The sequence below is a fragment of the Puma concolor genome, chromosome A3 (genome assembly GCF_028749965.1).
Source record: "Puma concolor isolate L17-30 chromosome A3, mPumCon1.1.hap2, whole genome shotgun sequence".
Taxonomy (NCBI): Eukaryota; Metazoa; Chordata; class Mammalia; order Carnivora; family Felidae; genus Puma; species Puma concolor.
This window is the reverse complement of record NC_141669.1, coordinates 16,391,678-16,404,216: the sequence shown is the minus strand read 5'-3', so window position 1 is coordinate 16,404,216 and position 12,539 is coordinate 16,391,678. Positions and strand designations below refer to the sequence as shown.

The window sequence follows — 12,539 nt, the reverse complement described above, 5'->3', positions numbered from 1 at the left end:
ATTGAAGAATGATGACAAAACAGATGTCCAGAGAGAAGTGAAGTCAGGAGAGAATTCTACCTCAGTTCCCAACTGTTTGTTTTTCTTTTTCAGGTCCTGTTTCAACTTTGTACTGAGATCTGAATGCATTCTTGCCCTTGGAGTTGGAAATCAATAATTCTGTGTGGGATATGTTAACTCTGAGATGCCTATTTGGCTTTCAAGTGGAGATGTTAGGGAGGCCATCTGATCTATAAGCCTGGAACCTATGGGAGCAGTTTAGGCTGCCGATGTGACTTTGAGAGTTGTCTATAAATGGTATGTAAAGCTGTGGGGGAGGAGGGAAGCATTTAGATAGAGCAGTGGATGAAGGATAGTACTCTAAGATACGAGGCAGCTAATATTAAAAGACAGTATAGAGGTTTCTCAAAAAATTAAAAATATACCTACTATATGATCCAGGAATTGCACTACTGGGTATTTACCCAAAGAATAAAAACACCAATTCAAAGGAATATATGCACCCTATGTTTATCACTGCACTATTTACAATAGCCACATTAGGGAAGTGGCCCATGTATCCATCAATGGATAAAGAAGTGGTGGCATATACATTCAATGGAATATTATTTAGCAATGAAAAAGAATGAAATCTTACCATTTGCAGCAACATGGATGGATCTAGAGTACAATGCTAAGCAAATTAAACCAGTCAGAGAAAGACAAATACCATATGATTTCACTCATATGTGGAATTTAAGAAACAAATGAACAAAGGAAAAACCAAATAAAAGAGACAAGCCAAAAAACAGACTCTTAACTATAGAGAACAAACTGACGGTTACCAGAGGGGAGGTAGGTAAAATAGGTGAAGGGGATTAAGGGTACACTTACCATGATGAGCACTGAGTAATGTATGGAACTGGTGAAACACTGTATTGTACACCTGGAACTAATATAACACTATGTGTTAACTACACTGGAATTAAATTTTTTTAAATAAATAAAATACACACAGGGAATGAGAATGAATGTAAGAATTATCTTCCACTAGATCTTCTGGCTGATTTCTTACCATTTAGGTCAGTTCACATACTTGCCTGACTGCCCAACCTAATTTAGCCACTCTCTTTCACATTGTCCTTTAATTTTCTTTTATTACTTTCTTCTTTCTTACTTTCTCAATTATCTGATGTCCTTCAAGAAAGCAAAGATCCTTCTCAGAGAAGATATTTACAAATCACATATCAGAAAAAGGGTTAATATCCAAAATCTATAAAGAACTTACCAAACTGAACACCCAAAAACAAATAATCCAGTGAAGAAATGGGCAAAAGACATGAATATACACTTTTCCAAAGAAGACATCCAGATGACTAACAGACACATGAAAAAATGCTCAATGTCACTCATCTTCAGAGAAATACTAATCAAAACCACAATGACATACCACCTCACACCAGTCAGAATGGCTAAAATTAACAACAGGCAACAACAGATGTTGGCGAGGATGCGGAGAAAGAGGATCTCTTTTGCATTGTTGGTGGCAATGCAAGCTGGTGCAGCCACTCTGGAAAACAATATGGAAGCTCATCAAAAAGTTAACAATAGAAGTACCCTACAACCTAGCAATTGCCCTACCTGGTATATATCCAAGGGATACAAGTGTGCTGTTTCGAAGGGGCACACGCAACCAATGTTTATAGTAGCACTATCAATAATAGCCAAAGTATAGAAAGAGCCCAAATGTCCATCGACAAATGAATGGGTAAAGAAGATGTGGTGTGTGTATATATACATGTATATATATGTGTGTGTGTATATATATATATATATACACACACACACCACATCTTTATCCATTCATATGTATGTATATGTATATGGACACCACATGTATATATATATATACACACACACATATGGTGTGTGTGTATATATATATATACACATATATATGTACATATACAAACATACAATAGAGCGTTACTCAGCAATCAGAAAGAATGAAATCTTGCCATTTGCAACAACATGGATGGAACTAGAGGGTACGCTGCTAAGCAAAATAAATCAGTCAGGGAAAGACAAGTATCATATGACTTCACTCATATGAGGAATTTAAGATACAAAACAGATGGACATAAGGGGAAGGGAAGTAAAAAGAACATAAAAACAGGGAGGGGGACAAAACATAAGAGACTCTTAAATACAGAGAACAAACTGAGGGTTGCTGGAGGGGTTGTGGGTGGGGGGATGGGCTAAATGGGTAAGGGGCATTAAGGAGGACACTTGTTGGGATGAGCACTGGGTGTTATACATAAGGGATGAATCACTGGAATCTACTCCTGAAAACATTATTGCACTATATGCTAACTAACTTGGAGGTAAATTAAAAACAACTAACTAACTAAATAAATAAATAAACAAACAAACAACAAAAAAGAAAGCAAAGATCTTTCTCTCTTGTCCCTAGCATCTGAAACAATACCTAGCACACAGCAGGCAATATATATTATATATATATATAAATATATATATATATATATTTATATATATATATATTTTTTAGAATAAATAAATAAATAAATTCTTTTTTAAAGAATAAATAAATGAATGCTGCAGTGTAAATCCATTTCACAAAAAATATTTGTGGATCATCTGTTGTAAATGCTAGAAGTGATGACAATTATACATGTTCTTAGGTACAAATTACTATACATCAAGACGATTATCCTCCCACCAAGCATTTCTCTATGACTACCATGTAATGCAGAGCCATGAAAAGAGTATGACCTGAGAAATAGCAGTAGCAGCAGCATTATCTCTGAATTTGTTTGAAATGCAAATTCTAGGCCCCACTAAAGACCTACTAAGTAAGAATCCCTGTTTCAACAAACTGTCTAGATGACTTTTATGCACACTAAATTTCATAAGCATTGATGGAGGATAAAACTAGAAAAGATTATTTGATTTCAAAATACCCAGACCTTCAAATAAATTAATACATGCATAAGAATATTAACACAGTCTTTATTCAAGGACTGTATGGAGCATAATTTGCAAGGAAGTCTCTTTCTTAATTAGACCTGGAAACCAGTGTGGAAAAAGATACTCACATAAAAATTCCACAATGCAAGTTTACCTGGAATAAATGCCAAATGGATCCTATAAGCCTCACAGCACACTCCACTCCACTACTTGAGCAGAATCATTTGAACACAGCTTTACAGAATGCTCACCATGTCTCACACCCTATTCTAGACCTAGAGAATACAAAGATAAAAGAAGGAAGGGGTACTTGTCCTCCAGGACCTCACAGTCTAATGCTGAAGACAAATAAGCAACCTAACAGAATATAAATGGTGATATAGGACTAAAAAGGAGGGACCTCACCATACCTGGGGCACCAGGGAATGCCATTCCAAAGTGAATCTTGCATCATATGTTGCAGTTGAGGGGGGTGGTGGTGGAGGGATTAGGGAATGGAGGAAGAAGAGCATACTGGACAGAGGGAAGAGTGTGCACAAAACAAATGAAAGCTTTCATGAAGACAGCATGAGCATTCCAGAAACAGCAAGAAGACGTGGAAAACAATGAGGCTGCTTCAAGTAATCAGGTATAGAAGAGTAAGTGCTTCAACAATAGCAGAGGGAGTGGGAGCTCATCCAAGCATGATGTACCATATAGAGTTGTAGAATCCAGCTCTGCCAAGTGAGGTTGGACAAGTTAATTTTCTGTGCTTTACTTTATCGTGCAGATAAAAATGGAGATAATCATAGAGTGGCCATCAGTCTGGAAAGAGATTTTTGTTTTTAAGTGATTGAACTCTCTTGGTTAGGTTTTCTGGCATAGGCTTATTTAATGAAATCAGAGACATAAATCACTTGAGCAAAGCACCACAAATGTATTCACAAGGATTCAAAGAAAGGCTGCATTAGTTAATCATGTTCATTGAAATGCACACACTGAGTTGTGCATTAGTGATGAGAAAAAATACCTTGAACATATCATGTAATGCCATTGCAATGTAATCACTCATTTAGTTTGTGTATTTGTGTTGCCAGATTCTATGGTCACATGTTAATACTGACCTCATTGGGCTGTTGGGAGGACTAAAAATGAGTTAATTCATAAAAAAAAAAAAAAAAAAACCTATTAGGAAGTGAGAGGCTTTTTCTAAGCTCATTAACTGTTATTAAGGAAGTAAAACTGAAAAAATGGAGAGGTAATGAATAAGAGGTACCAGTCCACTGCTAACAACCCATTGGATGGTGGTCCTATCACTGAAATGTTGAATACAAAAGAATCAAAGCTTCTTTCCTAACTGTGGGTAAGATTACTGGTTTGCCAGCCTACTTGTCTGCTTCCCTCCCTGGCTACAAAACGACGTCACATTCACTGCTGCATTTTTGGACAGATGAACACGGATCAGCTACTATGCGCTGGGTACTGAGAATGCAACAGTTCACAAGATCAGTGTAACTGTCTTCACGGAGCTTGGGTACGTTAAGTTCGAAATATCTCTGGAATCGACATTTTCCAAATTTTTCTAAAGTGTGGAGTAGCAGAGGCTGGCCCTCTTAATGCTAACAAACAAGGTCCACTGAGAATCAACTTTCCTATGTATATGGGTAAGGGAAAAAAAGAGACGAAACCATTAACCGAGGAAGGGAGGACAACGCGGTAAGGGAAGAAGCAAACGAGATTGACTGAAATAAGAGGAGGATAACATTCAAATGAAAAGGAAGACAAAGGTCCAGAACAGCTACACCCTCTCGACGCTCTCGCTGAACAGGGAACACATGCCCCAACCCACACTCAAGAGCCTCGCAAACCTGAGAACGTCGCGCATCTTCAAAGGACCGCCTCTCCGCAGTGGTGCCCGGCGCCGCGCTATGACGTAAGGGTAGACGGGACTTCCGCTCCGAGTGCCGCCTGAGCAGCAGCATTGCGATAGAGCCCGCTGTTTTCTAGGCCGACAGGTGAGGCATTGCCTTGGGGGGACGACTTTGCGCGAGAACCGACAGGCAAGCGGGCACAGGGGAGCCAGAGACCTTCCTCTGTGTGGTTTCTCGTAGAGCCTGTGTTGCCCTGGGCCAGAGGCCCGCAGGGCGTAAATAACTGCTGCGACCGCTCGAGGTTCGGATCCACTCTGATGCTGTCCCAGCAGTCGCTCCTATGGGCGCGGTAAGGAGCCATTTGTACTAACTGCAGCCTGCCTGCGGGACGTTTATGGCGGCCCTTTTGGGAGTAGGGGCTTGGACATTGGGCAGTTGGCCGGGAAGAAGTGACTAGCAGGGGCCAGTCTGGGCCGGAGACTGCACAAAGATCAGAGTTCTTGCACCTCTAAGAAATTCTAAGAGTTCTAAGCCTCTAACTAGCCCTGGACTAGTCACTAGATCTTCCCTCGAGCATCCCACTTATCCATCGGCGGGGTCATTAAAGGCTGTTTTGGTTTGACCTCAGTTTTCTCCGTCAGATCAGCCTCCTCCCCCCCATCCTTTTCCAAATTTGTTACACCAGGTACCCTTGAGTATTGACTCGTGGGCCAGTCTCTGAACTTGACACTTCCCTACCACATGTTTGATGTTCAGCCTTAGTTGCTCAAGTATTTTTCTGTGGCACCAACGTCAGAACCGAGCTCCTTCCTTTGAACTTAGAATGTAGCATGTTGGGGAAACCGTTGGGGCTTTCAGTTGCCTCAACTGCTTGCCCTGCATCATGGTATTTTAAAGAAGGAGTCTGTGCCTCAATTTTTCTCATCTGTAAAATGGGATACATTGGTATCCATTTGTTAAGATTGTTTTATGAAACAAGATAATTCTTGTGGCACTTAGAACAGTGTTTACACACAATAAACACTCCGTAATCATCCACTGTTACCGAATGACACACCCATACCCACACCCACTTCACAGCTCTCTAGATGTTCTTTGCAGCAGGCATCTTGTACTCACACTGCTTTATAATCACTCTTCACCCTAAGGCCTAAACTGTAAATTCTTACCCTTGAGTTTTTTTATTTTTTCACACAAGGCAAGATGAGACATGTATTCTTTGATTCACAAATTCATTTCTCCTCTCACAAGTAGTAACAGAGCACCTGCTTTGTGTCTTGTATGCCAAACACTGGAAGAGTTCATAGTCTATATCTGAACCCGTAGTTCTTAGCCACTTTTGTTCCAAGAGCAAATCCCTGTGATGAAAGAGATAGATATAACAAAAAGAAACCCAGAAAACTTAGGGGAAATCTCTGAAATCTTATTCATGAAGTTTTTTTTTTTAAGCTTCTTTCTAAAATGATAAATAGGAAAGTCTCTTTTGGTTTCCCCCATCCCCAATTTTTCCACCTAAAGGTGAACGCCTGCAGGATTTTGGTATAATGTGCATCATGCCCATTCCTTCTCTGACTTTCTCCTACAATACTGTACTATTTATTCAGATTCAATAGTACTACATAAAATTTCAGAGTGCTATGTGACTGGAAAATACTGGAATAGGAGTCAGAAGACTATAGAATTGATTTTGCCATTTAAAAGCCCCATAACCTTGGACAAATAACATAACATCAGTTGTACGTCCTGTTGTGCAGGCATTGTTAAAGTCAGAAGAGAGGACGAGAATGTACTGCACAAATGAAAAGAATTACAAAGAAGGTGGTTTTGTTGCGACTGGTGAGATTATCATCAAGTCAATATAGAAAATGATGACTTCTCTAATATGTTATTTGGAGAAAGATGAAATGAATATAAATTTAATAGTAAGCAGACTAAAAAAGGTTCTGTTTATGCACCTATTATGTGTTGACTTGCAGCTGTATGTTTTGAAGCTTACATGTGACTGTGTGGTAAGATTCCTGGTTTTTCTCTTTAATTCCACTTATACCAATTGCAATTAAATAAATACATGTGTAGTTTCAAAAACTTTCTTATTCTGACATAAATTATATATTGACAGGAAGTTGCAAAAAAAATGTATAAGGAGGTCCCCATCTGCCATTCAACTAATGTTCCCCAATGGTAGCATCTTGTATAACTATAGTATAATTTTTTAAACCAGAAAATTGACTTTAATATATCTACAGAATTTATTGAGATTTCCCCCATTCCATAAGCACTCATTTGTGTGTGTATATAGCTTCATATAACCACCATTTTCTTTATAGCCACAACCTTCTCATCCTACCTCAGTCCTTAACCCCTGGAAACCACTAGTCTGTCCTCCAACTCTTTAATTTTGTCTGTTTCAAGAATGTAGTATAAACACAACCATACAGTGTATAACTTTTTGAGATTACTTCACATTAATTCCTTTAAGATCCATTCAAGTTGTCGAGTGTATCAATAGTTTGTTTCTTTTTATTGCTGAGTAGTATTCTATGGTATGATTTACCATAGTTTATTTAACCATTCACTTGTTGAAAGACATATGGGTGGTATCCAGTTGTGAACTATTACAGTTACGACTAGTATGAACCTTTGTTTGAAGGTTTTGTGTGAACATGTTTTTATTTCTCTGGGATAAATGCCCAAGAATGCAATTGTGCTAGGTCACATGGTGTGTATTTAGTTAATTTATATATGATTTTTCTTCTTCACCATCTTGATATGGAGGATTACATTGATTTCTTAAAGTTAAGTGTACCTGAAATAGATCCCACTTGATCATAGCATATAATAATTTTTATACATTGCTGGATTCTTTTTGCTAATATATTTTATTAAGGTATAGATATGACAGGCATTGGTATGTAGTTTTCTTTCTTTTTTTGTGCTGTCTTTGTCTGGTTTTGTCTTTTATCAACCCACAGGTACTCTAGAGTCTTTAGTGATAAACCCCTATTTCATTCCTAATATTAGTAATTTGTGTCTTCTCTCTTTTCATCTTAGTGAAGTTTTATTGATTTTATTGATCTTTTTCAAAAAACTGCTCTTTATTCCATTCATTTTTCTGTACTTCCAATTTTAAAAATTTGTCTAATGTTTACTTTTGAGAGAGAAAGAGAGAGTGTGCGCATGAGCAGTAGAGGGGTGGAGAGAGAGACACACACAGAATCTGAAGCAGGCTCCAGACTCTGAGCCGTCAGCACAGAGCCCAAATCAGGGCTCAAACTGTGAGATCGTGACCTGAGCTGAAGCCGGCCGCTTAACTGACTGAGTCACCCAGGCGCCCCTACCCTTTCCACATTTCATATGTAATTGTCCTATTTCCTCTATATACATTGAGCACCACATCAAATAATGCTATGAACTTTTGGTTCAAGCATCAAATATGATTTAAGAGCTTCATAAGGAGAAGGATAGTCCCTTATATTCGCCATTGCTTTTAATCATTCCTTTGTTTGTCCTCCTCTGAAGTTAAACCTTATTCACTTACTTCTTTCTGTTTGGAGAATTTCCTAAGGATAGGTCTGTAAGGGACAAATTCCTTTAGTTTTTCTTCATTTGAGAATATCTTTATTTCCCCTTCATTCTTGAGAGGTCGTTTTTCTTGATACGGGATTTGTAGTTGATAGTCTTTTTCCTTCAGCACTTGAAAAATGTTGTGCCACATTTTCCTGGCCTCCCTGATATCTAATGAGAAACCTGACATTCTAGTTACTGTTCCCTTATACATACTATTGTCATTTCTCTGTGGCTCCTTTAAAGATTTTTTTCCCTTTCTGAAGTTTGACTATAAGGTGCTTTGTATTTCTGTAGTTAAGAAACTCTGTCCCGGTAAATATCAAAATTTATTATGTGAAAAAATTGTATTTTAATTCAGTGGAGGAAAAGATGTTTTCTTTATTAGATGGTATTATCTTAAAGAAAACAAAGCAGATACTTATACAGGTGGATTAACACTTTAAATGTAAAAACTAGAATAACAAAAATGAAAATAAACATCTAAGAAGCTATATGTAAAATATAGGAATCCAGAAAAGGGCCAAGGGTCAGCAATATACAAAATTCTCTTGCAAGTCAGTAATAAAAAGATAACCCATTTGGAATGTTGGCAAAGAATATGAATAGACAATCCATAGAAAACAAAGTCCAAAAGCCCAGCAAACATGAGAAGATGTTCAAATGCACTAGCAGCCAGAGAAATGCAAACTAAAGAGTGCGATGTTTTATACCCGAAGACTTAAAAGAATTAAATATAATGGTAACTCTTACTGATGATAGGATTATAGAGGGAAAGATACCTTCCTAGATTGCTGGATGAAATGTGATTCTTACACCCTTTTGGAAAGCCATCTGGCAACACCTATTAAAATTCAACCCAGGAATTCCACACTTGGGAATCTGGCCATTAGAAACAAAAGAACTGGTGTATATGGATATATGTAAGAACATGGGGATTTAAGAGTACTTATGGCAACATTGTCTCAAAATACTGGGAGTCAGTGGAGCGCCTGTCAGCAGGGAAATGGTCACATGAATTATAGTGTATCCATATTATAGAACCATTGAAAATAATGAATTAGAGTTACACTCTGACTTAGCAGGATTTTTATGTGTTATTATGAAAGTAAAATACATTGGAGTGTGTATAATATGGTCCTACTTACCAAATACTGACAATTCATATTTATCAAAATTCATATAAATGTTTATGTATATGTGTATGTGATTATAGAAAGATATGGAAGACCTTATACTGAGTTAGTAATTTGAGTTTAGGAGTAATATGCATGGACGTGAAAAGGAGAGGTAGGAATGAGGCATATAAAAGATTAAAAAGTAATTGACCATTTTTTAAAAATACCAGTATATATTATATCTCATTTATACATTCAAATGAAATTGTGTATGTGTATGTAAAATTTCTCAAACAAAGAACATGATCTCTTGAGTCATTCAGACATCTGGGTTCAAATTCTGACTCTACCACAGTCCAGTTTACGGGTTGTGTGACCTTATGCAAATTCCTTAGTATCTTTCAGTCAATTTTCTTCTCATATGTTTTGTTGGGGTAGAGGGAGGAAACAGTAGTACCCATCTCGTAAGATTTGTTGTGAGGGTTAAGTGATGACAATATGTATAAAGCGTTTAGCACAGTGCCTGGTTTATAGAAAGTACTCTTAAAATGTGAGTTCTTACTATTGCCTCACTTCTTTTGCTCTTTGGCATTTGTATGTTTTTAAAAATTCATTACCAGCTCCTAACTTTCTGGAAACATTCCCCTGTGGCTTATATGACTTTACATATCTTCTTAGTTCATGCCTGTTTCTAATTGTTCCTTTTCATTTTTTAGCTGGCTTTTTTTTTCTTCTTGCTTAGGGAAATTCCCCTCCCCCAAAATTGCAGCAGGAGCTGTCAAAGATTCTTTTGAGTTAGGTGACTGGGTGAATAATGGTACTCTCTATAACAACAAAGTCAGGATCTAGGATGGGATCTGTAGAGTTTATTTTTGAAACAAGATGATTTTAATTTTTGACACTTATAAAAGTTTGGTGCATCAGTGAGGCACCCAGATGAAAATGCTCAGTAGTTAGCACTCAAAGGGATGAGGGCCTGGGGCAGAACCTTTGGGTACAGGCAATGGAGGAGGAAAAGGTTCTCAGTGAGGATGGGGAGGTATCATAGAAGCCAAGACAAAGGAGCTCTTTAAGAAGGAGCTGGGTGGGAGGGAGGGGAGGGTGGGTGATGGGTATTGAGGAGGGCACCTTTTGGGATGAGCACTGGGTGTTGTATGGAAACCAATTTGACAATAAATTTCATATATTGAAAAGAAAAAAAAAAAGGAGCTGGGCAAATCATCTCTCTACTGTGACCTTTCTGGAGCTTTAGCTCTGTGGGTCCCACTTTCTTCTGGTATTGTCGCTTATTTTCTTGAAACTTGCTGTGTTCGTAACTGAATCAGCTTCCTTTCCTCCAACTAACTTCCTTTCCCCAGTATTTCCCCTTTGTGTGGACTAGTGCTTTCATTCTCCTCATCTTTAGCGTCAGAATCTAAGTCATCTTTGCACTTACCCTTCCCTGGCTTGTCATACAGAATCATTACTAAGACTCTAGTCTCTCATCCAACTCCTTTATTCCCACCCTCATTTCCTGCTTAGGTTATTTTGATAGTATCCAAGCTTTAGTGTATTCTTCTGGGTTTTTTTTTTTTTTTTCCCGTCTTTCACAGTCTTTTTAAAAGAACTACATTAATCAAATCCTTCCCCATTTTAAAAACCATCAGACTTCCTGTGCCTTCAACACTTTCCCAAACTGTTCAGAAAAAGAGAGTGAGACGTTAAAGGGAAAAGTTAATACGATCACCATTGACAAAACTGGTCAAATCAGCTTTTAGAAGGTTGTATGTATATTCTGTCCCTCTCTTAAAGGCTCAAAAATTCTTATTAGTGTAACTTGAAAAGTTCTGCAGAACTGAAATTTATGTATCTTTGTTTAACTTATTTTGGTAGATTGTGTTTTCCAAAGTTGGCCACAATAACTCCCATACTGCATATTCTTCTTGCAACGACTTTGACATGCTTCATTTTGAGAGAGGTTCATTTTTCCTCTCTTTGAATATGGGTAGGCTGTGGCTAACATGCCACTGATGCCATGTGACTTGTGAGGCTAGGTCTTAAAAGGTTACTGTTTTAATTTGGTCCTCTTGAGACAATTGCTGTTGAAACTCAACCATTGTGTTCTGAACAAGCCCAAAATAGTCCATGTGGAAAGACCACATAGAGTTGTCCAGTGCAGGTGTTCCTGGCCAAAACCTATCTGACAGCAGCATCTGTCATTAGACATGTAAATAGAGATACTTCCAGATGGCATCTCCTGCCCCCAGTGTACATATCACACACCCGGCTGTTGAGTCTTCTCAGCAAAGGTCCCCAACATTATGGATTAGAGATAGGCTATTCTTCTGCTGTGCCATTTGTCAATTCCTGACCCAAAGAATCCATGAATATAGTAAAATGGTTGCTTTAAGCCACTAAATTTTGGGGTAATATGTTATGTAGCAAGAGTAACTGGAACACTCATAAAATATATACGATCTTGTCTGTGAATAATGACAGCTTGCTTTCTTTTTATCCAATTCACATACTTTTATTTCTTTTCTGTGTCTTATTGTATTGGCTAGGACCTCAAGTACAACACAGAATAGAAGTGTTGATAGCAGATTTGTCTTGATCTCAAACTTTCGGGTCGGAGGTGGGGGTAGGGTTGGTTTTCAGCATTGCACCCTTAATAAAATGTTTGCTGTAGGCTTCTTTTATAGATACTTATATTTCATCAAGGAAGATCCCTTTTTTTCTTTTTTTCTAAAGAGTTTTTTCATGATTCTTTATTGGATTTTATCAAGTGTATTTTCTGTATTGGTTGAGATGGTTATATGGCTTTTCTCCTTTATTCTGTTAATGCAGTAAATTGACTAAATTTTGAATGTTTAAACAGCCTCACATTTCTGATATATACACAATCTGATTGTCATGTATGGCCATGGTATGAATCACTGGATTTGGTCTGCTAATATTTTGAATAGAGTTTTTGCATCTATGTTCATGAGCGAGGTTGGCCTGTAACTTTTCTTTCTTATAATGTCAGGTATTGATACCAAGATACGCCGGGCTCATAAAA

At 37.7% G+C, this 12,539-nt stretch overlaps 2 protein-coding genes across 6 annotated transcripts in view; one reads left to right on the top strand and one right to left on the bottom strand.

Annotated features, from left to right (window-relative positions):
• Window positions 1–5,445, bottom strand: part of LOC147582280 (uncharacterized) — a 159,951-nt gene extending 154,506 nt beyond the window's left edge. The window contains exon 1 of one of the 3 annotated variants that reach the window (XR_015248920.1): window positions 4,815–5,412. The gene's annotated coding sequence lies outside the window, so the exon portion shown is untranslated. Of the gene's footprint in view, window positions 1–4,814 lie in introns of all 3 variants that reach the window. The other 2 variants (XR_015248921.1, XM_086700098.1) reach the window with 2 other exon arrangements.
• The window catches only part of LDAH (lipid droplet associated hydrolase), a 113,116-nt gene continuing 104,997 nt past the window's right edge, over window positions 4,421–12,539 (top strand). The window contains exon 1 of one of the 3 annotated variants that reach the window (XM_025927335.2): window positions 4,421–4,961. The gene's annotated coding sequence lies outside the window, so the exon portion shown is untranslated. The other 2 variants (XM_025927334.2, XM_086700095.1) reach the window with 2 other exon arrangements.